This window comes from Hyla sarda, unplaced genomic scaffold, assembly GCF_029499605.1.
Source record: "Hyla sarda isolate aHylSar1 unplaced genomic scaffold, aHylSar1.hap1 scaffold_260, whole genome shotgun sequence".
Lineage (NCBI taxonomy): Eukaryota > Metazoa > Chordata > Amphibia > Anura > Hylidae > Hyla > Hyla sarda.
The window spans coordinates 127,237-154,942 of NW_026609290.1; the positions used below are offsets into that span (position 1 = coordinate 127,237).

General features: G+C 49.5%; 1 pseudogene; it reads left to right on the forward strand.

Moving 5' to 3' along the window:
• The first annotated feature begins 15,393 nt into the window (after positions 1–15,393).
• Positions 15,394–15,501, forward strand: LOC130324174 (U2 spliceosomal RNA; annotated as a pseudogene).
• Positions 15,502–27,706: the final 12,205 nt, after the last annotated feature.

Below are 27,706 nucleotides of genomic sequence, written 5' to 3' on the forward strand. Positions count from 1 at the left end.
GATATGAGAGCGATCGAGCCAGATAAGAGAGCAAGCCAGACAAGAGAGCAAGCGTGCGAGCCAGATATGCTAACGAGCAAGCCAGATAAGAGAGCGAGCCAGACAAGAGAGCAAGCGAGCGAGCCAGATATGAGAGCAAGCGAGCGAGCCAGATGTGAGAGCGAGACAGATAAGAGAGCAAGCCAGACAAGAGAGCAAGCGTGCGAGCCAGATATGCTAGCGAGCAAGCCAGATAAGAGAGCGAGCCAGACAAGAGAGCAAGCGAGCGAGCCAGATATGAGAGTAGGCGAACCAGCCAGATATGAGAGCGAGCGAGCCAGATATGAGAGTGAGCAAGACAAGAGAGAAAGCGAGCTAGCCAAATATGAGAGCAAGTGAGCGTGCCAGACAAGAGAGCGAGCGAGCCAGATATGCGAGCGAGCCAGAGAAGAGAGCGAGCCAGACAAGAGAGCAAGCGAGCGAGCCAGATATGAGAAAAAGCGAGCGAGCCAGATATGAGAGCAAGCGAGCGAGACAGACAAGAGAGCAAGCGAGGGAGCCAGATATCAGAGCAAGCTAGCAAGCCAGATATGAGAGCGAGCCAGATAAGAGAGCGAGCCAGACAAGAGAGCAAGCGAGCGAGCCAAATATGAGAGCAAGCGAGCCAGCTAGATGTGAGAGCGAGCGAGCCAGATATGTGAGCGAGCCAGATAAGAGAGCGTGCCAGACAAGAGAGCAAGCGAGCGAGCCAGATATGAGAGCAAGCAAGCGAGCCAGATATGAGAGCGAGCGAGCCAGATAAGAGAGCAAGCCAGACAAAAGAGCAAGCGTGCAAGCCAGATATGCTAGCGAGCGAGCCAGATAAGAGAGTGAGCCAGACAAGAGAGCAAGCGAGCGAGCCAGATATGAGAGCAAGCGAGCGAGCCAGATGTGAGAGCGAGACAGATAAGAGAGCAAGCCAGACAAGAGAGCAAGCGTGCGAGCCAGATATGCTAGCGAGCAAGCCAGATAAGAGAGTGAGCCAGACAAGAGAGCAAGCGAGCGAGCCAGATATGAGAGCAAGCGAACCAGCCAGATATGAGAGCGAGCGAGCCAAATATGAGAGCGAGCAAGACAAGAGAGAAAGCGAGCTAGCCAAATATGAGAGCAAGCGAGCGAGCCAGATTTGAGAGCGAGCGAGCCAGATATGCGAGCGAGCCAGATAAGAGAGCGAGCCAGATAAGAGAGCGAGCCAGACAAGAGAGCAAGCGAGCGAGCCAGATATGAGAAAAAGCGAGCGAGCCAGATATGAGAGCAAGCGAGCGAGCCAGATATGGGAGCAAGCGAGCAAGCCAGATATGAGAGCAAGCGAGCGAGCCAGATTTGAGAGCGAGCGAGCCAGATATGCGAGCGAGCCAGATAAGAGAGTGAGCCAGACAAGAGAGCAAGCGAGCGAGCCAGATATGAGAGTAAGCGAGCGAGTCAGATATGAGAGCAAGCGAGCAAGCCAGATATGAGAGCGAGCGAGCCAGACATGAGAGCGAGCGAGCCAGATATGCGAGCGAGCGAGCCAGATAAGAGAGCGAGCCAGACAAGAGAGCAAGCGAGCGAGCCAGATGTGAGAGCAAGCTAGCCAGATATGCGAGCGAGCCATAAAAGAGAGCGAGACAGACAAGAGAGCAAGCGAGCGAGCCAGATGTGAGAGCGAGCTAGCAAGGCAGATATAAGAGCGAGCCAGATAAGAGAGCGAGCCAGACAAGAGAGCAAGCGAGCCAGATATGAGAGCAAGCGAGCCAGCTAGATGTGAGAGCGAGCGAGCCAGATATGCGAGAGAGCCAGATAAGAGAGCGAGCCAGACAAGAGAGCAAGCGAGCGAGCAAGATATGAGAGCAAGCGAGCGAGCCGGATATGAGAGCAAGCGAGCAAGCCAGATATGAGAGCAAGCGAGCGAGCCAGATTTGAGAGCGAGCGAGCCAGATATGCGAGCGAGCAAATAAGAGAGCGAGCCAGACAAGAGAGCAAGCGAGCGAGCCAGATATGAGAGCAAGCGAGCGAGCCAGATGTGAGAGCGAGCGAGCCAGATATGCGCGCAAGCCAAATAAGAGAGCGAACCAGACAAGAGAGCAAGCGAGCGAGCCAGATATGAGAGCAAGCGAGCTAGACAGATATGAGAGCAAGCGAGCGAGCCAGATATGAGAGCGAGCTAGCCAAATATGCGAGCGAGCCACATAAGTTATGCGAGTGAGCCAGGCAAAAGAGAAAACGAGCTAGCCAGATATGAGAACAAGCGAGCAAACCATATGTGAGAGCAAGCGAGCCAGATATGCGAGCGAGCCAGATATGCGAGCGAGCCAGATAAGAGAGCGAGCCAGACAAGAGAGCAAGCGAGCGAGCCAGATATGAGAGCAGGCGAGCGAGCCAGATATGAGTGCAAGCGAGCAAGCCAGATATGAGAGCGAGCCAGATAAGAGAGCGAACCAGACAAGAGAGCAAGCGAGCGAGACAGATATGTGAGCGAGCGATCCAGATATGAGAGCGAGCGAGCCAGACATGAGAGCAAGCGAGCGAGACAGATATGAGAGCGAGCTAGCCAGATATGCAAGCGAGCGAGCCAGATAAGAGAGCGAGCCAGACAAGAGTGCAAGCGAGCGAGCTAGTTATGAGAGCAAGCGAGTGAGCCAGATATGCGAGCGAGCGAGCCATTTAAGAGAGCGAGCCAGACAAGAGAGCAATCGAGCGAGCCAGATATGAGAGCAAGTGAGCAAGAAATGAGAGCAAGCGAGCGGACCAGATCTGAGAGCGAGCGAGCCAGACATGAGAGCAAGCGAGCGAGCCAGATATGAGAGCGAGCGAGCCAGACATGAGAGCAAGCGAGTGAGCCAGATATGAGAGTGAGCGAGCCAGACATGAGCCCAAGCGAGCGAGCCAGATATGAGAGCGAGCGAGCCAGACATGAGAGCAAGCGAGCAAGCCAGATATGAGAGCGAGCGAGCCAGATAAGAGAACAAGCCAGACAAGAGAGCAAGCGAGCGAGCCAGATATGCTAGTGAGCAAGCCAGATAAGAGAGCGAGCCAGATATGAGAGCAAGCGAGCGAGCCAGATGTGAGAGCAAGCGAGTGAGCCAGATGTGAGAGCAAGCGAGCAATTCAGATATGAGAGCGAGACAGATAAGAGAGCGAGCAAGACAAGAGAGCAAGCGAGCGAGCGAGCCAGATATGAGAGCAAGCGAGTGAGCCAGATGTGAGAGCAAGCGAGCAAGTCAGATATGAGAGCGAGACAGATAAGAGAGCGAACCAGACAAGAGAGCAAGCGAGCGAGCCAGATATGAGAGCGAGCGAGCCAGACATGAGAGCAAGCGAGCGAGCCAGATATGAGAGCGAGCGAGCCAGGCATGAGAGTAAGTGAGCAAGCCAGATAAGAGAGCGAGCGAGCAAGATATGAGAGCGAGCGAGCCAGATATGCGAGCGAGCCAGATAAGAGAGCGAGCCAGACAAGAGAGCAAGCGAGCGAGTCAGATGTGAGAGCGAGCGAGCCAGATATGCGAGTGAGCCATAAAAGAGAGTGAGACAGACAAGAGAGCAAGCGAGCGAGCCAGATATGAGAGCAAGCTAGCAAGCCAGATATGAGATGAGCCAGATAAGTGAGCGAGCCAGATAAGAGAGCAAGCAAGCGAGCCAGATATGAGAGCAAGCGAGCCAGCCAGATGTGAGAGCGAGTGAGCCATATATTCAAGCGGGCCAGATAAGAGAGCGAGCCAGACAAGAGAGCAAGCGAGCGAGCCAGATGTGAGAGCGAGCGAGCCAGATATGCGAGCGAGCCATAAAAGAGAGCGAGACAGACAAGAGAGCAAGCGAGCGAGCCAGATATGAGAGCAAGCTAGCAAGCCAGATATGAGACCGAGCCAGTTAAGAGAGCGAACCAGACAAGAGAGCAAGCGAGCGAGCAAGATAAGAGAGCGAGCGAGCCAGACATGAGAGCAAGCGAGTGATCCAGATATGAGAGCGAGCGAGGCAGACATGAGAGCAAGCGAGCGAGCCAGATATGAGAGCGAGCGAGCCAGATAAGAGAGCAAGCCACACAAGAGAGCAAGCGAGCCAGATATGAGAGCAAGCGAGCGAGTCAGATGTGAGAGCGAGACAGACAAGAGAGCGAGTCAGACAAGAGAGCAAGCGAGCGAGCCAGATATGAGAACAAGAGAGCGAGCCAGATGTGAGAGCTAGCGAGCAAGATATGCGAGCCAGCCAGATAAGAGAGCGAGCCAGACAAGAGCGCAAGCGAGCCAGATATGAGAGCAAACGAGCGAGCCAGATGTGAGAGCGAGCTTGCCAGATAGAAGAGCGAGCCAGATAGAAGAGCGAGCCAGACAAGAGAGCAAGCGAGTGAGCCAGATATGAGAGCAAGCGAGCGAGCCAGATATGAGAGCAAGCGAGCAAGCCAGATATGAGAGCGAGCCAGATAAGAGAGCGAACCAAACAAGAGAGCAAGCGAGCGAGCCAGATATGAGAGCAAGCTAGCAAGCCAGATGTGAGAGCGAGCGAGCCAGATATGCGAGCGAGCCAGATAAGAGAGCGAGCCAGATAAGAGAGCGAGCCAGACAAGGAAGCAAGCGAGCGAGCCAGATATGAGAGCAAGCGAGCAATCCAGATATGAGAGCGAGCGAGCCAGACATGAGAGCGAGCGAGCCAGATATGAGAGCAAGCGAGCGAGCCAGATATGAGAGCGAGCCAGATATGAGAGCGAGCGAGCCAGATATGAGAGCGAGCGAGACGTGAGAGCAAGCGAGCGAGACATGAGAGCATGCGAGCGAGCCAGATATGAAAGCGAGCGAGCCAGATATGCGTGCGAGCAAGCCAGATATGCGAGCGAGCGAGCCAAGTATGAGAGTGAGCGAGTCTGTGGAGGAGCATTGCTCGGGGCAACGGATCGAGATTTTTTTCCTGGAAAAAGGACATCGGCAGGCCGTTGCTGGGGGCAACCGACGTGGGCCACAACCGGTGGTCGCCAGAATGAAGCCGAGGTCCCGTGAGTTGTTGGTGGGCGGAATCCCACTGTGGGTGAACTTGGATTGTTGCCAGACTGTATCTCGGATTATGCCAGAAATAATTCCATTTGTGAAGTCCCGCCCGGCGCCCAGTAAGACTGTTCAAATTACCTTTGATACATGTTTTGGTAAGCCATATGATGGAGGTATGTGCGGAACTTACAGTGGAAATTGCACTGGGCAGAGACTTTCCATATTTCTGGCAGCTGTGGGATGCTGAGAGTGCACCTCAGAGTTCACGCACAAAGGTTCCGTAAGTAGTGAGGACTGGGGGGGTCTCTACTGGACTGTGTGAATGGTGCTGTATATTGTGAACCCATGCAGGCTGATAATGTTTTTCTTGAAGCACTTATGTTAATGTGTTCCGATGTAAAGAGTACTGTCGCCACCTCGCACAGGACAAAAGAAAACCTTTGTGAGCTGGAAATAGAAGGTAAAAAGATGATGGTTTTGTTAGATCCAAAATTTGTAATAACTCTGGTAAAGACCAGCGGCAGAAAGCCAGACCCTGCTGTAGTGTATATACAAGCCGGTATCTGGGGTTATAAAACAGTTAATGTGTGTATTTCTACTCCCTATGGTACCATAAGTCATAAGGTTGCAATTGAGCCTACCTAAGAGTATGAAGCAGTGCTGGGGAAGGATTTTCCATTTTTTCCGCAGCTGTGGGAAGATAGTCAGGTGACTAGAGCAGGAACACCTGATAGGCTCACAACACTTGATTTACACCACATAGCAGGGGACAGTAACTCCACAGAGGCTGAGGACGGGGAGTGTCAGCAGACCCTAGGTATATCTCAGGTGGGAGTGTGCCAGACCACTAGGGGAGCTGAAGAACAGTCCGCGAGTCAAGATAAAGAGGTGACTGGAAAAGAAGCTACAGAGATGGCTGTGGAGAAACCAAAACTCCGGAAAAGAGTACAGGTGGAGCTGGGGGGCTGCACTTACGGTCACAGACAGAGTCCTAAGGTGAAAAAGATGTGGTGTCTGAACTAGAGAGAGGTCGTAACCAGGAAGGTCGAACCACTGGACCACATATTGTTGCAGACCCAGGAGCCCTACTAGTTTTTTCCAGGCCATGAAGAGACTGTGACAAGACAAAAGAAAAGTCAAGGCCAAGGAGCCAAGAGACAGTTCAGAGGAACTGTTTGGGAATCACCCGGATTCGCTGGTGCCCAGAGTCATTGAACAAACTTACCACAAAGGGATTGCCAGTCCGACGGGAGTGTTTAGCAAGAGTCTCCTGAGTTGCTAACGTGGTGGGAGAGGAAGAGGGCCAGGTGTCAGTGGCACCTGTTGTTGATGATAATAATGAGGCACAAGTGGCCACAACCCCGAAAAAGGGGGAGACTTCATCTAGAGATGGAGAAGAGCTGGGTCGAGTGTCTGACAGAGGACCAGAGGATGTCTCAAGGTCTAACAGCGAGAGTGAGGAGACCGCTGTCAGTAAAAGGTCTCGGAAAAGACGAGCTGGCCTTGAAAAAAAACTGGAGCAGATCCAGAATCTGGAAGAAACCCTGCAGATGGTTTCTGTGAAGTTGATGGAAAAAGAAAAAGAGGTACATTGCTTGACAGAGGAGAAGGACAAATCACTTGCTGACTTTAAGAAAGAGCAAGAAGCGAGGCTTCAGCTGGAAAAAGTCATGGATCACCACAGAAGTGAGTTTGTGGCTCTGCAGGATGAACTGTCCCTCTCCCAGGGTCTTGTGACCAGCAAGGAGAGTGAAGTGGAGAGTCTGGCCAAGCGGATGTCATTCCAGGAAGAAGAAGTGAGTCTTCTACATGGTGCATATCAGGCTCTGTGGAGTGATCACAAGGCTAGGCTGGTAGCCATGAAAAAAATAGAAAAAACGAAGAATGAAATGAAGATGGAAGTTGAGGCTCTTGCCAGCAATCTGGAGAAAGTCTCTAAAGCTAAGAGACAACTTGAGGAGGAAGTCAAGGCGAAGAATGCCCTTGCACATGCTCTTCAATCTGCTTGTCATGACAATGACTTGCTCCGTGAGCAGTATGAGGAGGCCCTGAAACAAGTTGAGACTCTGAAACATGAAAACAAGAACTTGCAACAGGAGATCTCAGATCTATCTGAACAGATTGGTGAGAGTGGAAAATGTATCAATGAGTTAGAGAAAACCAAGAAACAGTTGCTGGGCAGTGAGAAGATGAACTCTGCTAAACTCAAGAGTGAGCAGCTGAAATATATAAAGCTGGAAGATGACATGAAGATCTTAAAAGAGAGCCTGGAAATGCAGAACGAAATGCGCAGAAGGTCCCACGTAGCTGCCTTGGTTTTGCTGGGAGCGCCACTCTACGAGCAGGTGGCTGTTCTGGCGGACAATGAACAGTTGAGGAAACAATTGCTGTCTTCGGAAGATACTGTCAGGGACTTGAGAGAGTTACTTGACAGTGAGAGGATGAAGTCCGCTAAGCTCCAGTGTAAGCAGCGAAAATGTGAGAAAAAGGAAGAGGACCAGGAAGTCCTAAAAGAGAGCAGAGACCAAGCTATGGGGGAATTGGCTCAAGAAAGGCTTCTGGGGCAGAAGTTACGGGATACAGGGATGCTTTCTCTGAAGCCTGGTAAAAAGTCCTCTAATGCTAAGATTGAGGTGAAGCCCTGTAAGAAGTCCCCTGAAGCTAGGACTGAGCAGAAACCTGGTGTGAAATCCTCTGAAGTGGAGACTAAGGAGGAGTCAGGCGGGAAATCCTCTGAACCTGAGCAGACCAAAAATTCTGAAGGTAATGCTGAGACAGAGAAATCTTCTGAAGCAGAAGCTAAACCAGAGTCAACCTCAAAAGCTATGAGTAAAGAGAATGGCACAACTGAAGCTACAGGTGAAGAGAAGAGTAAGCCTGAAGAAGTTGCAGAGAAGAGCCAAACAGTAGGAGAAGCTGATTCTAGACAAGAATCTGAAGGAGCCAAAGACTCTGAAGCCAAACATGAGGAAGCTGGTGCCACTGAAGAGAAAGCTGGAAGGGATGAGGTGAAACCATGTGAGAAATGCACTGAAGTCAAAACTGTGGTGAAACCAGGTGGGAAGTACTCTATAGTTGAAACTGAGATGGACCCGTGTCAGAGGTCCTCTGAAGCTACAGAGAACAAGACAGTGGTTGGTGAAGCCACTGAGACCGAAAGATTCTCTGAAGCAGAGGCAGAGGTCTGGCAAGCCAGAAGAAGACAAAGGTTAGAAGCATCGGTCCTCTCTCTCCTTAATTTCAAGAACCCTGCCCACACCAGGGTGAAGAACCTAGTACTGGAGAGGTGTGACCGAGAGACTTGCAATTGGTGGCTGGTAAAAATCCGGAAAAAAAAAGTCAAGGACTTCAGAGACTGAGGGACAAAAGTTGACCAAGGAAAAGAAAAGGAAGTTGGACTCTGCCTTTTGAATAAAAGAGCTCCTTCCCGGTGGTCTGAGCAGAGGGGAGGGGGGGGGGATTTGTGGCAGTGTGGCAAGGGAAAGGCTGTATTTCCCTCGCTAACTCTGGAGCATGCTCCACCTGTGGACTGATTAATGAGGTATCAGGAAGGGGAAGTGTGTGTAAAAGAAAAGGAATCAGAATAGTTGGGGCTCTCCCTTGGAAACAGTATGCTGGCTGTTAGAGGGGGAGACACACAGACCCTGTTTAGGTAACACGTAGAAGGCGCTACGAGTGGTCCAAGAAGTGGTGTGAACTGTGAGTAACAGGTTGCAGGAGACACATGTTTAACTGGCTGAGGGAAGCTCACCAGTTCGTAGTCAGGGCATGCTGACATGTGTAGTCAGTGACCAGACTGTCTAGGACTTTATTTTGTTCCTGTCTATGTTTTGTTTTACCTGCAACCTGTGGAAATAAATCTGGCGAGGAGCCACACTTGTATGCGGAACTGTGGTCTCTGGTGTTATTGTGAGGAACGTGTCACGTGGCAAGTGACCAGGACGATCCCAGAGCTAATCCCCAAGGAGGAATCATCACAATATCTATATATATATATATATATATATATATATATATATAGAGAGAGAGAGAGAGAGAGAGAGAGAGACAAAGAGAGAGAGAGATAGATAGATACACATATGTGTCACGATTCGGCTGGCAGGAGGTGGATCCTCTGTGCCAGAGAGGGATTGGCGTGGACCGTGCTGGTGGACCGGTTCTAAGTTGCTACTGGTATTCACCAGAGCCCGCCGCAAAGCGGGATGGTCTTGCAGCGGCGGTAGCAACCAGGTCGTATCCACCAGCAACGGCTCAACCTCTCTGACTGCTGAAGATAGGCGCGGTACAAGGGAGTAGACAAGAGCAAGGTCGGACGTAGCAGAAGGTCGGGGCAGGCAGCAAGGATCGTAGTCAGGGGCAACGGCAGGAGGTCTGGAACACAGGCTAGGAACACACAAGGAAACGCTTTCACTGGCACAAAGGCAACAAGATCCGGCGAGGGAGTGCAGGGGAAGTGAGGTATAAATAGGGAGTGCACAGGTGAACACACTAATTAAGCCAACTGCGCCAATCAGTGGCGCAGTGGCCCTTTAAATTGCAGAGACCCGGCGCACGCGCGCCCTAAGGAGCGGGGCCGCGCGCGCCGGGACAAGACCGACGGAGAGCGAATCAGGTACGGGAGCCGGGGTGCGCATCGCGAGCGGGCGCCTCCCGCATCGCGAATCGCATCCCGGCTGGGAGAGGTATCGCAGCACACCCGGTCAGCAGGTCTGACAGGGGCGCTGCAATTGCGAGGATGTTGCGAGCGCTCCGGGGAGGAGCGGGGACCCGGAGCGCTCGGCGTAACAGTACCCCCCCTTGGGTCTCCCCCTCTTCTTGGAGCCTGAGAACCTGAGGACCAGACTTTTGTCTAGGATGTTGTCCTCAGGTTCCCAGGATCTCTCTTCTGGACCACAGCCTTCCCAATCCACCCAAAAATTTTTTTTCCCTCTGACCGTCTTGGAGGCCAGTATCTCCTTCACGGAGAAGACGTCAGAAGAACCGGAAACAGGAGTGGGAGAAACAAGTTTGGGAGAGAAACGGTTGATGATGAGTGGTTTAAGGAGAGAGACATGGAAGGCATTGGGAATACGAAGAGAAGGAGGAAGAAGGAGTTTGTAAGAGACAGGATTAATCTGGCACAAGACTTTGAAAGGACCAAGATAGCGTGGTCCCAGTTTGTAACTGGGGACACGAAAGCGGACATATTTAGCGGAGAGCCATACCTTGTCTCCGGGAGCAAAAATGGGGGGAGTTCTTCTTTACTTATCGGCAAACCTTTTCATGCGGAATGAAGCCTGTAAAAGAGAATTTTGGGTCTCTTTCCATATGGTGGAAAGATCACGAGTCACTTCATCCACAGCGGGCAAACCAGAGGGCAAGGGAGTAGGGAGGGGGGGAAGAGGGTGACGGCCGTACACCACAAAAAATGGGGACTTAGCAGAAGATTCAGAGACTCTGAAGTTGTATGAGAATTCGGCCCATGGTAGAAGGTCTGCCCAGTCATCCTGGCGGGAGGAAACAAAATGCCGTAAATAGTCACCCAGGACCTGGTTAATTCTTTCTACTTGCCCATTGGATTGGGGATGATAAGAAAAAGAGAAGTTTAATTTAATCTTGAGCTGTTTACAGAGGGCCCTCCAGAATTTAGACACGAATTGGACGCCTCTATCCGAGACGATCTGCGTGGGCAAACCGTGAAGACGAAAAATGTGTACAAAAAATTTTTTGCCAACTGAGGCGCTGAAGGAAGACCAGGAAGAGGAATAAAATGTGCCATCTTGGAAAATCGATCAACGACCACCCAAACAACAGTGTTGCCACGGGATGGGGGTAAGTCTGTAATAAAGTCCATACCAATCAGTGACCAAGGCTGTTCGGGGACAGGCAGAGGATGAAGGAGACCAGCAGGCTTCTGGCGAGGAGTCTTATCCCGGGCACAGACAGTACAGGCCCGCACAAAATCAACAACATCCGTCTCCAGAGTCGGCCACCAATAGAAACGAGAGATGAGTTGCAAGGACTTTTTGATGCCCGCATGGCCTGCGAGGTGGGAGGAGTGTCCCCATTTGAGAATCCCGAGACGTTGGCGTGGAAAAACTAAGGTCTTCCCTGGAGGAGTTTGCCTGATGGAGGCTGGAGAAGTGGAGATCAGACAGTCAGGAGGAATGATGTGTTGCGGAGAGACCTCTACTTCCGAGGCATCCGAGGAACGAGAGAGGGCATCGGCCCTAATGTTCTTGTCGGCAGGGCGAAAATGAATTTCAAAGTTAAAACGGGCAAAGAACAACGACCACCTGGCCTGGTGAGGGTTCAGCCGTTGGGCAGACTGGAGATAGGAGAGATTCTTGTGATCGGTGTAAATGATAACTGGAAATTTTGATCCCTCCAGCAGATGCCTCCATTCCTCAAGCGCCAATTTAATGGCCAGTAGTTCTCGATCCCCGATGGAGTAGTTTCTCTCCGCCGGAGAGAAGGTCCTAGAAAAAAAACCCACAAGTAACAGCATGCCCGGAAGAATTTTTTTGTAGAAGGACCGCTCCAGCTCCCACTGAGGAGGCATCTACCTCCAATAGGAAGGGTTTAGATGGGTCAGGTCTGGAGAGCACGGGAGCAGAAGAAAAGGCAGACTTGAGCCGTTTAAATGCGTCTTCCGCTTGGGGAGACCAGGACTTGGGATTGGCATTTTTCTTGGTTAAAGCCACGATAGGAGCCACAATAGTGGAAAAGTGTGGAATAAATTGTCTGTAATAATTGGCGAACCCCAAAAAACGTTGGATAGCACGGAGTCCGGAGGGGCGTGGCCAATCTAAGACGGCAGAGAGTTTATCTGGGTCCATTTGTAATCCCTGGCCAGAGACCAAGTATCCTAGGAAAGGAAGAGATTGACATTCAAACAGACATTTCTCCATTTTGGCATAAAGTTGATTGTCTCGAAGTCTCTGAAGAACCATGCGGACATGCTGGCGGTGTTCTTCTAAGTTGGCAGAAAAAATCAGAATATCGTCCAGATAAACAACAACACAGGAATATAAGAGATCACGAAAAATTTCATTAACAAAGTCTTGGAAGACGGCAGGGGCGTTGCACAGGCCAAAGGGCATGACCAGATACTCAAAGTGTCCATCTCTGGTGTTAAATGCAGTCTTCCATTCGTCCCCCTCCCTGATGCGGATGAGATTATAAGCACCTCTTAAGTCCAGTTTGGTAAAGATGTGGGCACCTTGAAGGCGATCAAAGAGTTCTGAGATAAGAGGTAGGGGGTAGCGGTTCTTTACCGTGATTTTATTAAGTCCGCGGTAATCAATGCAAGGACGTAGGGAGCCATCTTTTTTGGACACAAAAAAAAAATCCAGCTCCGGCAGGAGAGGAGGATTTGCGGATAAACCCCTTTTTTAAATTTTCCTGGATGTATTCAGACATAGCAAGAGTCTCTGGAGCGGACAGAGGATAAATTCTGCCCCGGGGTGGAGTAGTACCCGGGAGGAGGTCAATAGGACAGTCATAAGGCCTGTGAGGAGGTAAAGTCTCAGCTTGCTTTTTGCAAAACACGTCAGCATAGTCCATATAAGCCTTAGGAAGACCGGTTACAGGGGGAACCACAGGGTCACGGCAGGGAGTACTGGGAACCGGTTTAAGACAGTCTTTGAAACAAGAAGTACCCCAGCTCTTGATTTCTCCTGTGGACCAATCAAGGGTTGGGGAATGGCGTTGAAGCCACGGTAATCCAAGAAGAATTTCGGAAGTGCAATTGGAGAGGACCAAAAACTAAATTTTTTCGTGATGAGGTCCGATGCACATTAGGAGGGGTTCCGTGCGGTAACGCACGGTACAGTCCAATCTTTCATTGTTAACACAATTGATGTAGAGGGGTCTGGCGAGACTGGTCACCGGGATGTTGAACCTGTTGATGAGAGAGGCCAAAATAAAATTTCCTGCAGATCCGGAATCCAAGAAGGCCATAGTAGAGAAGGAGAAGGTAGAGGAAGATATCCGCACAGGCACAGTAAGGCGTGGAGAAGCAGAGTTGACATCAAGAACTGTCTCACCTTTGTGCGGAGTCAGCGTACGTCTTTCCAGGCGGGGAGGACGGATAGGACAATCCTTCAGGAAGTGTTCGGTACCGGCACAGTACAGGCACAGATTCTCCATGCGGCGTCGTGTCCTCTCTTGAGGTGTCAAGCGAGACCGGTCAACTTGCATAGCCTCCACGGCGGGAGGCACAGGAACGGATTGCAGAGGACCAGAGGAGAGAGGAGCCGGGGAGAAAAAACGCCTTGTGCGAACAAAGTCCATATCCTGGCGGAGCTCCTGACGCCTTTCAGAAAAACGCATGTCAATGCGGGTGGCCAGATGAATAAGTTCATGCAGGTTAGCAGGAATTTCTCGTGCGGCCAGAACATCTTTAATGTTGCTGGATAGGCCTTTTTTAAAGGTCGCGCAGAGGGCCTCATTATTCCAGGATAATTCGGAGGCAAGGGTACGGAATTGGATGGCGTACTCGCCAACAGAAGAATTACCCTGGACCAGGTTCAGCAGGGCAGTCTCAGCAGAAGAGGCTCGGGCAGGTTCCTCAAAGACACTTCGAATCTCCGTGAAGAAGGAGTGTACAGAGGCAGTGACGGGGTCATTGCGGTCCCAGAGCGGTGTGGCCCATGACAGAGCTTTCCCAGACAGAAGGCTGACTACGAAAGCCACCTTAGACCTTTCAGTAGGAAACTGGTCCGACATCATCTCCAAGTGCAGGGAACATTGCGAAAGAAAGCCACGGCAAAACTTAGAGTCCCCATCAAATTTATCCGGCAAGGATAGTCGTAGGCCGGAAGCGGCCACTCGCTGCGGAGGAGGTGCAGGAGCTGGCGGAGGAGATGATTGCTGAAGCTGTGGTAGTAGCTGCTGTAGCATCACGGTCAGTTGAGACAGCTGGTGGCCTTGTTGCGCTATCTGTTGCGACTGCTGGGCGACCACCGTGGTGAGGTCGGCGACAACTGGCAGTGGAACTTCAGCGGGATCCATGGCCGGATCTACTGTCACGATTCGGCTGGCAGGAGGTGGATCCTCTGTGCCAGAGAGGGATTGGCGTGGACCGTGCTGGTGGACCGGTTCTAAGTTGCTACTGGTATTCACCAGAGCCCGCCGCAAAGCGGGATGGTCTTGCAGCGGCGGTAGCAACCAGGTCGTATCCACCAGCAACGGCTCAACCTCTCTGACTGCTGAAGATAGGCGCGGTACAAGGGAGTAGACAAGAGCAAGGTCGGACGTAGCAGAAGGTCGGGGCAGGCAGCAAGGATCGTAGTCAGGGGCAACGGCAGGAGGTCTGGAACACAGGCTAGGAACACACAAGGAAACGCTTTCACTGGCACAATGGCAACAAGATCCGGCGAGGGAGTGCAGGGGAAGTGAGGTATAAATAGGGAGTGCACAGGTGAACACACTAATTAAGCCAACTGCGCCAATCAGTGGCGCAGTGGCCCTTTAAATCGCAGAGACCCGGCGCGCGCGCCCTAAGGAGCGGGGCCGCGCGCGGCGGGACAAGACCGACGGAGAGCGAGTCAGGTACGGGAGCCGGGGTGCGCATCGCGAGCGGGCGCCTCCCGCATCGCGAATCGCATCCCGGCTGGGAGAGGTATCGCAGCGCACCCGGTCAGCAGGTCTGACCGGGGCGCTGCAATTGCGAGGATGTTGCGAGCGCTCCGGGGAGGAGCGGGGACCCGGAGCGCTCGGCGTAACAATATGTGTGTATTGCTGGAGTTGCAAACATGGGTGCACTTGACAAACTCAGCTCGGCTATTCCCCATTGAAAGATTGTTGCACCCAGGACCCTTAGCACTGGGATATGCTACTCAATACCACTGGCATGGCCAGGTGTAAACAACATCTGACCTTTGTTGTGTATGTAACCATGGAGATTGTGATGTCGCCTAGGCCCACCAAAGAACAGCCTTGTCAGAAGCCGCACTTCCATGAGTAGAAGCAGCAGCACCATAGGTTGTCAAATAAGCTGGATTTAACCAAGACAAGTGAGTCCAATAGGATGCAGGTATGTCCTCTATCCTTACAGCTTCCCGTGGCTGTTGGTTTTATACCGTTTGGGGACAGCCAAGGAGGAGTCAGCAGGCAACACATGTAAGTGTGTGCTTGTGTGTGTGTGTGTGTGTTTCCTATGCAGATCCTAAACCCAGTATCACATGCAAGTAGGAGGCGAAAGAAAGGTTCCTGCCAAAGCCAGGTTATGGATTGCATTTAAAAATGCTCCATCAGAGTGAAATGGACTCCCATCTCCCTGCTTAGCAATAATGATAATGATATGGGTTTAGGGTCTGCTGTGTGTACTGGTGGGTGACTGCCACCCAGCCAGGGTGTGTATGGGAGGCTGCCAGCCAGCCTCCCTTCCTACAAGTAGTGATGGTGCATGTGAAGGGGTTCCTCCCCTTTGACAGTTATCACTTCTCGTTCTTCTTTTTGGCTGAGATCAAATGTGGTGTCTGTTTTTATCAGTTTAATATCTGATATGTCCCCTATCTGGTAGCATATATTAAGTGCACCACCAGGTTTCAGTGTTGGAAAGAAAGATTACCTGTTTATTTGCTGCTGCAGCTGCTTGCTGGCTAGTCCAGTGGGCCCTTACTGCAGGCAAAAGACAATAGGTTGTGCCGCTTGTGTCTGGGCCCTGTTGGAGCGACCAGGCACAGGACTGCTGCTGCTGCTGAATGTCCTCTTTAATTGAATAAGCTCAGCAACCTGCACACCTGTGCAGGTTGGACATGACATGATAGGTAGCTGTCTTTCAGGTAGTGGGAGCTGAATCTTGTTAATTGACATGGGGGTGTCATTGCTGTTGAGTGACCATGCATTGGTACTGTGGTATTGGAATAATAAAAACAAATGTTGCCAGCCAGCCATCCATGCAATAATGGATAGGACATCAGCTATGAGGCATTTGTTTGTACAAACTGCTGCTCACAACTAATGTTGCAATATAGTGTCTCCATCTGCTGGTGGTATTGAATAAGCAATAGTGCAATGATAGGGTCTGAAAAAGAAGAAAAATAAGAAGCAGCAACATAGGAAAAAAGGAGGAAAGAAGGAAAACATGGAGAGAAGAAAAAAAAGAAGGTAGAAAAAGGTGAAAACATGTTTAAAAAAGTATTTCCATCTCTATCTCTCTCTATATATATATTTAAAAGAAATATATATATATATATATATATACAGAGAGAGAGAGAGAGATAAATATATATATAGAGATAGATAGATACACATACATACATACATACATACAGCATATGTGTGTATTGTTGGAGTTGCAAATGTGTATGTAACCATGGAGATTGTAATGTCGCCTAGGACCACCAAAGAACAGCCTTGTCAGAAGCAGCACTTCCATGAGCAGAAGCAGCAGCACCATAGGTTGTCAAATAAGCTGGATTTAACCAAGACAAGTGAGTCCAATAGGATGCAGGTATGTCCTCTATCCTTACAACTTCCCGTGGCTTTTGGTTTTATACCGTTTGGGGACAGCCAAGGAGGCGTCAGAAGGCAACAAAGGTAAGTGTGTGCTTGTGTGTGTTTCCTATGCAGATCCTAAACCCAGTATCAAATGCAAGTAGGAGGAGTAAGAAGGGTTCCTGCCAAAGCCAGGTTATGGATTGCATTTAAAAATGGTCCATCAGAGTGAAATGGACTCCCATCTTCCTGCTTAGCAATAATGATATGGGTTTAGGGTCTGCTGTGTGTACTGGTGGGTGACTGCCACCCAGCCAGAGTCAAGGCTGGACTGGGATACCGGGAAAATCCCCGGTGGGCCGATCACCTTGACTGCCAAATGGCCGGTGCATTGCCGTAGAACGAGATTTGCCATAGAATGAGATGGTCCGCCTCCATCACATCCTATTGGCTCACTCTTGTCACGTGACATATTTAAACGTCACGCATCGATGCGCACAGCAGTGTCAGTTTGGCTATCACAGGGAGAGGATCTCCTCTCCCTGTGATAGCTAAAGCTGCACGGAGCGCTCATGGCCTCTGTGGCCCGACAGAAGTTCACACATGTACGCAGCTGATACGGCTGGCTCATATACACTTACTCTATTATTACATGTACTGTTGATCCACAGCGCTATCGGGATCCCGATGCCCGATGGCGCTGTCATCAGTGTGCGTCCCCGCTAGCGCCCCATGCCCGCAGCTCTACTCCCCGTCCCATTAACGCTCAGGGAGCGGGGAACAGAAAGTAGAGCATCGGGCGCAGGTAAAGTAGTACTGCGCATGTGCAGCACTACGCGAATAACTTAACCTGCGCCCGATGCTCTACTTTCTGTTCCCCGCTCCCTGAGCGTCAACGGGACGGGGAGTAGAGCTGCGGGCGTGGGGCGCTCGCGGGGACGCACACTGATGACAGCGCCTTCGGGCTTCGGGATCCCTATAGCGCTGTGGATCAACAGTAAATGTATATGAGCCAGCCGTATGAGCTGCGTAAATGTGTGAGCTTCTGTCGGGCCACAGAGGCCATGAGAGCTCCGTGCAGCTTCAGCTATCACAGGGAGAGGAGATCCTCTCCCTGTGATAGCCAAACTGACACTGCTGTGCGCATCGATGTGTGACGTTTAAATATGTCATGTGACAAGAGTGAGCCAATAGGATGTGATGGAGGCGGACCATCTCATTCTATGGCAATGCACCGGCCGCACCATGTTAAAGAAGACTTCTTGGCCCGGTGCATTGCCGTGGAATGAGATTTGCCATAGAATGAGATGGTCCGCCTCCATCACATCCTATTGGCTCACTCTTGTCACGTGACATATTTAAACGTCACGCATCGATGCGCACAGTAGTGTCAGTTTGGCTATCACAGGGAGAGGATCTCCTCACCCTGTGATAGCTGAAGCTGTACGGAGCTCTCATGGCCTCTGTGGGCCGACAGAAGTTCACACATGTACGCAGCTCATACGGCTGGCTCATATACATTTACTCTATTATTACATGTACTGTTGATCCACAGCGCTATCGGGATCCCGATGCCCGATGGCGCTGTCATCAGTGTGCGTCCCCGCTAGCGCCCCACGCCCGCAGCTCTACTCCCCGTCCCATTAACGCTCAGGGAGCGGGGAACAGAAAGTAGAGCATCGGGCGCAGGTAAAGTAGTACTGCGCATGTGCAGCACTACGCGAATAACTTAACCTGCGCCCGATGCTCTACTTTCTGTTCCCCGCTCCCTGAGCGTCAAAGGGACGGGGAGTAGAGCTAAGGGGGACGGGGGAGTAGAGCTGCGGGCGTGGGGCGCTCGCGGGGACGCACACTGATGACAGCGCCTTCGGGCATTGGGATCCCGATAGCGTTGTGGATCAACAGTAAATGTATATGAGCCAGCCGTATGAGCTGCGTAAATGTGTGAACTTCTGTCGGGCCACAGAGGCCATGAGAGCTCCATGCAGCTTCAGCTATCACAGGGAGAGGAGATCCTCTCCCTGTGATAGCCAAACTGACACTGCTGTGCGCATCGATGTGTGACGTTTAAATATGTCATGTGACAAGAGTGAGCCAATAGGATGTGATGGAGGCGGACCATCTCATTCTATGGCAATGCACCGGCCGCACCATGTTAAAGAAGACTTCTTGGCCCGGTGCATTGCCGTGGAATGAGATTTGCCATAGAATGAGATGGTCCGCCTCCATCACATCCTATTGGCTCACTCTTGTCACGTGACATATTTAAACGTCACGCATCGATGCGCACAGTAGTGTCAGTTTGGCTATCACAGGGAGAGGATCTCCTCACCCTGTGATAGCTGAAGCTGTACGGAGCTCTCATGGCCTCTGTGGGCCGACAGAAGTTCACACATGTACGCAGCTCATACGGCTGGCTCATATACATTTACTCTATTATTACATGTACTGTTGATCCACAGCGCTATCGGGATCCCGATGCCCGATGGCGCTGTCATCAGTGTACGTCCCCGCGAGCGCCCCACGCCCGCAGCTCTACTCCCCGTCCTCCGACCCCCCGCAGCTGTACTCCCCGTCCCCCGCAGCTGTACTCCCCGCCCCCCGCAGCTCTACTCCCCGTCCCCCGCAGCTCTTCTCCCCGTCCCCCGCATCTCTACACCCCGTCCCCCACATCTCTACTCCCCGTCCCCTGCATCTCTATTCCCCGTCCCCCGCAGCTCTACTCCCCGTCCCCCGCAGCTCTTCTCCCCGTCCCCCGCATCTCTACACCCCGTCCCCCGCATCTCTACTCCCCGTCCCCCGCAGCTCTACTCCCCGTCCCCCGCAGCTCTACTCCCCGTCCCCCGCAGCTCTTCTCCCCGTCCTACGCAGCTCTACACCCCGTCCCCCGCAGCTCTACTCCCCGTCCCCTGTGAACGCTCAGGGAGCGATCCACAGGCTATGGGGATTCCTACGCCGATGGCGCTGTCATCAGTGTGCGTCCCACGAGCGCCCCACGCCCGCAGCTCTACTCCCCGTCCCCCGCAGCTCTACTCCCCGTCCCGTTAACGCTCAGGGAGCGGGGAACAGAAAATAGAGCATCGGGCGCAGGTAAAGTAGTACTGCGCATGCGCAGCACTACGCGAATTACTTGACCTGCGCCTGATTCTCTACTTTCTGTTCCCCGCTCCCTGAGCGTTAACGGGACGGGGAGTAGAGCTGCGGGGGGCGGAGGACGGGGAGTAGAGCTGCGGGCGTGGGGCGCTCGCGGGGACGCACACTGATGACAGCGCTGTGGATCAACAGTAAATGTATATGAGGCAGCCGTATGAGCTACGTACATGTGTGAACTTCTGGCGGGCCACAGAGGCCATGAGAGCTCGTACAGCTTCAGCTATCACAGGGTGAGGAGATCCTCTCCCTGTCATAGCCAAACTGACACTACTGTGCGCATCGATGCGTGACGTTTAAATATGTCACGTGACAAGAGTGAGCCAATAGGATGTGATGGAGGCGGACCATCTCATTCTATGGCAAATCTCATTCCACGGCAATGCACCGGCCCCTGACAGTGGTTGTCGCACGGCCGGCCGCAAGACTGGCCGTGCCGGAAGCAATGAGGCTTCCTGGGCTGACTGCAGCAGGCTGGCCAACTGACAGCAGAGGTGGCTCTAGCATAATAGGCCACCGCCTCAGTTCTCGCGTTAATGGGGGGCCTCGCTCAGGGACCCGACTAGCGCAAGTTGCTCCTCACTCTCCGGAAGACCGCCGGATTGAAGTTTAATACAGCAGTTCCGGTTCCATCCTGCCTGCCGGTGGCGAGCCCCAGCGCTGCGCCCGACCAGCCCCTGCTGATCCTCTGCCACTTTAAGAGAAAGGGCTGCTGGGGCTGGTCGCGCTGCTATAGAAACAGCTGCTGATCGGAGAAAGGGCTGCTGAAAGACCTCCTGAACCCCGCCCCCCCCCCCCCCCCCCCCCCCAAAAAAAAAAAAACCTCAGAGAGAAAACAGACGAACTGTGCAGCAGGAACAGGGGCCCAGCGTGAAAGGGGGGCCCGCTGCCCTCTCCAGGTCCGGCCCCAGAGGCGAGCATTAGGCCACATACCACCGCATACTCCCCGACCACAGCAAGTTTGACAGCACCCGGATGGATGCTGCGTTCAACCACCCCTTGCAGGCGGCCCAGTGACGTCTCTAGGGGGGGGGGGGGGGGGGGGGGGGGGCAGAGGGGGCCACGGCCCCCCCCTACATCATGATTGGCCCCCCCCCCACATCATGATTGGCCCCCCCCTTGTGCCCCCCCTAGCAGCAGTAGGTCACTAGCAGCTCTCATGGCCCTCAGGGGGGTACAGCTAGTTCACCAGTAAGGGGCCCGAGCCCCCGCTGCACCCCCCGCCCCCCGGAGCCATTTACTCCGGCATCCTTTTATTTAATAAATCTTCAGCCAGCAGCCCTGTCACCACGCAGGGGCCGCGCTATGCAGACTGGGAAGAGCAGACAGGAAGCTCCTCCCCCTCTCTCACTCCCCTGTATGCTGCTGCTGGACCTTGTGGAGCAGGCCTGCTGTGTGTATACAGGCCCGGACACCACCAGTATGGAAGACTTACCTGCCCAGTGCCCACTGCTGATGCTGCCCTTTTAAAGTAAGTAACTTGCTTGGGGGAGAGGGGGAAAGTTGTAGTTCGGGAGACAGTGGGAGGTAGTTCAGTGTTTCCCAACCAGGGGGCCTCCAGCTGTTGCAAAACTACAACTCCCAGCATTGCTTTGGCTTTATGAGCATACTGGGAGTTGTAGTTTTGCAACAGCTGGAGGCCCCCATGTTGGGGAACACTGATCTATCTATCTATCAATCAATCTCCTATCTATCTATCTATCTATCTATCTATCTATCTCATATCTATCCATCCATCTATCTATATCCATCTATTTATGCATCTATCTAATATCTATCTATCAATCTCCTATCTATCTATCTATCTATCTATCTATCTATCTCATATCTATCCATCCATCTATCTATATCCATCTATTTATGCATCTATCTATCTTTCTCATATCTATCTATCTCTCATCTATCTATCTCATATCTATCTATCTAACTCAGATAGATGAGAGATAGATAGACGAGAGATAGCTAGATAGATATGAGAGATAGAAAGATAAATAGATGATATATAGATAGAGAGATGATATATAGAAAGATACATACAGTAAATAGATGGATAGATAGATGATAGACCGATAGATAGATGATAGATAGATATGATATAGACAGATAGATAGGAGATAGATGGATATGATATAGATAGATGGATATGATATAGATACATTTATATGATATAGATAGATAGGAGAAAGATAGATAGATCAGTTTCCCAACCAGGGGGCCTCCAGCTGTTGCAAAACTACAACTCCCAGCATTCCTTTGGCTTTATGAGCATACTGGGAGTTGTGGTTTTGCAACAGCTGGAGGCCCTCCTAGTTGGGAAACACTGATCTATCAATCATCTATCTATCTATCTATCCATCTATCTCCTATCTATCTATCTCATATCTATCTATCTATATCATATCTATCTCGTGTATATATATATATATGTATATATATATATATATGAATATATATATATATATATATATCCATCTATCTATTTATGTATCTATCTATCTATCTCATATCTATCTATCTATATCATATCTATCTATCTATCTTTCTATTTATCTATCTATCTATCTCATATATATCTCAGATAGATGAGAGATAGATGAAAGATAGATATGAGAGATAGATAGATAGATGATGTATAGATAGATAGATACATAAATAGATGGATATATAGATAGATATGAGATAGATAGATAAATAGATGATAGATAGATAGATAGATAGATGATAGATATATATGATATAGATAGATATGAGATAGATAGATACATAGGAGATAGATGGATATGATAGATATAGATTGATATGATATAGATAGAATATAGAAATATAGATAGATAAAGAACAATATGATGCAGCACGCCACAAGTTTGCAGAAAATGGTGGTTTATTCCATCATGTGCATGGACTATGGACTATGCACATGATGGAATAAACCACCATTTTCTGAAAACTTGTGGCGTGTTGCATCATATTGTTCTTTGTCTGGATTGAGGAACCAGTGGACCCAGGTTCCAAGTATGCGGGCACCCCGACTTCCCTCTAATTTCTGGATTTTGGTTGTGCCGTTTTTATTTGTTTTAGATAGATAGCTAGAAAGAAATAGTATCTATCATCTATCTATCCATCTATCTATCTATCTCATATCTATTATCTATCTCATATCTATTATCTATCTCATATCTATTATCTATCTCATATCTATCATCTATCTATCTCATATCTATTATCTATCTCATATCTATCATCTATCCATCTATCTATATATCATCTATCTATCTACAAAACTAAAGATCCAGCGGCACTCCCAGATAAGGTGCAAAAACAAAGTGTTTTATTCCCCCATGTATGTGTGACGTTTCAATAGCATCCCGCCATCTTTATCATACGTACAGTTGTACATTCTGTAGTCTCTGTGACATCACTGTGCTTCTTATTAAAAACACAAAATTGGTCCCCAACAGCGGGAGTACCTGGGAAGTGATTCATATATTGAATCATGATTGGAGTAATACTAGGATATCTGGGATAGGCTGGATATGGATGTCGCTGACTGATGATGATAGGGAGATGGTCTATAAATACCCCCTGCCGCCATTTTGGAGTGTTGTTGGCACATATTGCCTCTTGAGAACGCCGTGGTGACGGCGAAACATGTAGAGGCGGCAATTTTGTGTTTTTAATAAGTGTCACAATTGGGATGTTGGGCTTCTGCAGAGCCCCGAACACTGGAGTAATGTTGCTCCAATAACTATATTATTCTCCCATGTGACACTGTATTTTTAATCATCACCTTCTGGATTTGTTATCTTTTAATATATACACAATTAAAAGTTATGTTTTAGTGGGGGAGTAATTTGAGGTGTTTTGCACCCCAGGCTGCGGCCTTGGGGTTTGGATAATTATATTGTTTTGGCCTCTTAGCCCCTTATTGGGTCAATTTGTAGTTTTTGATCACTGTGCTTCATAAACTGTGACATCACTGTGCTTCATCCTGTAATTTGATGTCACTGTGTATAACAACCCTGTAGTGACATCACAGTTTATTATTCTTGAATGCTGACTTCACTGTGTATATTTTCCCGGTACAATGACATCACTGTATAGTTACCCTCTACTGTGACAACACTGCGTTTATTAACCCTGTAGTGGCAAAACTGTTTACTGTCCCTGTACAGAGACATTACTGTTTATATTAACTCTGAACTGTGCATATTTACCCTGTATTGTCACTCGCAGTGCAAGGTAAATATGTACAGTGATATTAGGGTATACAGGCTTAATATATACAGTGATGTCACAGTGCAGTGTAAGTATCAACAGTGATGTTGCAGTATAGAGATAACACACAGTGATGTTATAGTTCAGAGATAATATACACAGTGATGTCACAGTACAGGAATAATACACACAGTGATGTCACAGTACAGGGATAATGCACAGTGATGTCACAGCACAGGGATAATACACAGTGATGTCACAGTACAGGGATAATACACAGTGATGTCACAGTACAGGGATAATACACAGTGATGTCACAGTACAGGGATAATACACAGTGATGTCACAGTACAGAGATAATACACACAGTGATGTCACAGTACAGGAATAATAAACAGTGATGTCACAGTACAGGGATAATATACAGAGTGATGTCACAGTACAGGGATAATACAAAGTGATGTCACAGTACAGGGATAATATACAGAGTGATGTCACAGTACAGGCACAATACACAGTGATGTCACAGTACAGAGATAATACACAGTGATGTCACAGTACAGGGATAATACAAAGTGATGTCACAGTACAGGGATAATACACACAGTGATGTCACAGTACAGGGACAATACACAGTGATGTCACAGTACAGATATAATACACACAGTGATGTCACAGTACAGAGATAATACACACAGTGATGTCACAGTTCAGAGATAATACACACAGTGATGTCACAGTACAGGGATAATACACACAGTGATGTCACAGTACAGAGATAATACACAGTGATGTCACAGTACAGAGATAATACACACAGTGATGTCATATTACAGGGATAATACACAGAGTGATGGCACAGTACAGAGATAATACACAGTGACGTCACAGTACAGGGATAATACACAGTGATGTCACAGTACACAGATAATACACAGTGATGTCACAGTACAGGGATAATACAAAGTGATGTCACAGTACAGGGATAATACACACAGTGATGTCACAGTACAGGGACAATACACAGTGATGTCACAGTACAGATATAATACACACAGTGATGTCACAGTACAGAGATAATACACACAGTGATGTCACAGTTCAGAGATAATACACACAGTGATGTCACAGTTCAGAGATAATACACACAGTGATGTCACAGTACAGGGATAATACACACAGTGATGTCACAGTACAGAGATAATACACACAGTGATGTCACATTACAGGGATAATACACAGAGTGATGGCACAGTACAGAGATAATACACAGTGACGTCACAGTACAGGGATAATACACAGTGATGGCACAGTGCAGAGATAATACACAGTGATGTCACATTACAGGGATAATACACAGAGTGATGGCACAGTACAGAGATAATACACAGTGATGTCACAGTACAGGGATAATACACAGTGATGTCACAGTATAACCATCTCACAGCCGGACCACCATGTAATTTCAGCAGAAAACAAAGCAGGGCCCCATGTTCAAGTTTCGCCTAAGGCCTCACAAAGTCTAGAGCCGCCTCTGGTCGGCCCTACCATGGGACCCGGTGGGACCATAAGTCCCAGGTGGCACTTTTCAGGGGTGGCATTTTGCTGCCCCCTTTTTTTTTGTGCCTAGTAGGTTCATGGTAGGGTTGGCGCCGCCGCTGCTCACTGTTCTAAAGCAGCTGCGGGGTATAATAGCGCAGCGGGCACTTTAGACAGTGAGTCTGCCTCCGGCCGACCGGGGTCTGACGAGGGACGTCGCACAAGTGACGTACTTCTGCAGACCCACTCAGGAGGACGTCAGTGACGTCACTCGTCAGGCCGCCGCTGGAGAGGAGAAGCGCTGTGCAGGGCAGGTAAGTTTGTCTGTGTGTGTGTCTGTGTCTGTGTCTGTCTGTGTGTTTGGGGGGGGGGGGGGCTATGGCTACCTAATGTGAGCAGGGGTGTGGAAATTTAAAAAAAAAAACTACTTGTCCAAGGGACTAAAGCGGAACACAATCCACTTGTCCTGGTAGACAAAATAATTACGACCAAAATAGTCTGATTCCCCCCACTAGACCACCAGGGATGGATATAAGATTCCTTTAGACACTGCTGACAGCGATGATCTAATGGTTTAATAGGTGATCGCAGCATGCCAGGGTATTAGAGGTGGGAGAGCTGTAGCTCCTCTTACACCCGAGGCAACCACAGAAAAGTCTAGATGTAACTTTTTGATCACCATAAAAAATTTCTCAATGAAGTGACCAAAAATTAACAATTCTGGACTATTCTTTTACATTTACACCGTTCACCGTACGGTTTAATTAACATCATATTTTAATAGTCTGGATATTTCCACATGCAGAGATCCAACTTATGTTTATTTTTGTACATTATTTTTATTTAAAGAAAATTGGAAACTTTTATTAGGAAAGGGGCTTATTCACATATATACGCACTTTTTCAAAAATTTTAATCACTATTTTTCAGTCTTCATAGGGACTTATGTGTTACTGGGGGGGGGTTCTGCTTCTCCAGTTTGTGTGGTGCATTTTGTGTCAGAAAATGCTGGAAGTTGCATTTAGTTACTAGATAACTACAACTCCCAGCATGCCCTGATGCAGCCTATGGTTGTTTGGGTGTTGCAGCATGTTGCACTGTATAGTAGTACAGTTAAGGTTATTGTGGAACATGCTGGGAGTTGTAGTTTTGGTTCATGTCAGCTGCAGAGCCATAGGCTGTGTCAGGGAATACTGGGAATTGCAGTTAGTAACTACAACACCCAGCATGCCCTGATGCAGCCTATGGCTCTGCAGCTGACCCGAACCAACACTACAACTCCCAGCATGTTGCACTTTATAGTTCTACAGTTTAGGTTATGGTGCAACATGCTGGGAGTTGTAGTTTTGGTTCGGGTGTGTTTGCGTGCATCCGTGGGGCTCTTGGTCGGCGGGTGAGTATTAAGGGGGCGGGATTCTGGGGGTGCAATTCAGTGCGGGTGGCCAGAAGACACTAAAAATAAAAAGCTAGATGGCACAACTGGCGGTGGCGGCAGTGCCCCCCCCCCCCCCCACATCATAAATTACATACACACATCACAGATACATCATACACATATACACTCGCACCATACATATACACCATACATATGCACACATCATACATACACCCGCCACTGCCCCCCCCACATCATAAATTACATACACACATCACAGATACATCATACACATATACACTCGCACCATACATATACACCATACATATGCACACATCATACATACACCCGCCACTGCCCCCCCCACATCATAAATTACATACACACATCACAGATACATCATACACATATACACTCGCACCATACATATACACCATACATATGCACACATCATACATACACCCGCCACTGCCCCCCCCACATCATAAATTACATACACACATCACAGATACATCATACACATATACACTCGCACCATACATATACACCATACATATGCACACATCATACATACACCCGCCACTGCCCCCCCCACATCATAAATTACATACACACATCACAGATACATCATACACATATACACTCGCACCATACATATACACCATACATATGCACACATCATACATACACCCGCCACTGCCCCCCCACATCATGAATTACATACACACATCACAGATACATAATACACATATACACTCGCACCATACATATACACCATACATATGCACACATCATACATACACCCGCCACTGCCCCCCCCACATCATAAATTACATACACACATCACAGATACATCATACACATATACACTCACACCATACATATACACCATACATATGCACACATCATACATACACCCGCCACTGCCCCCCCCACATCATAAATTACATACACACATCACAGATACATCATACACATATACACTCGCACCATACATATACACCATACATATGCACACATCATACATACA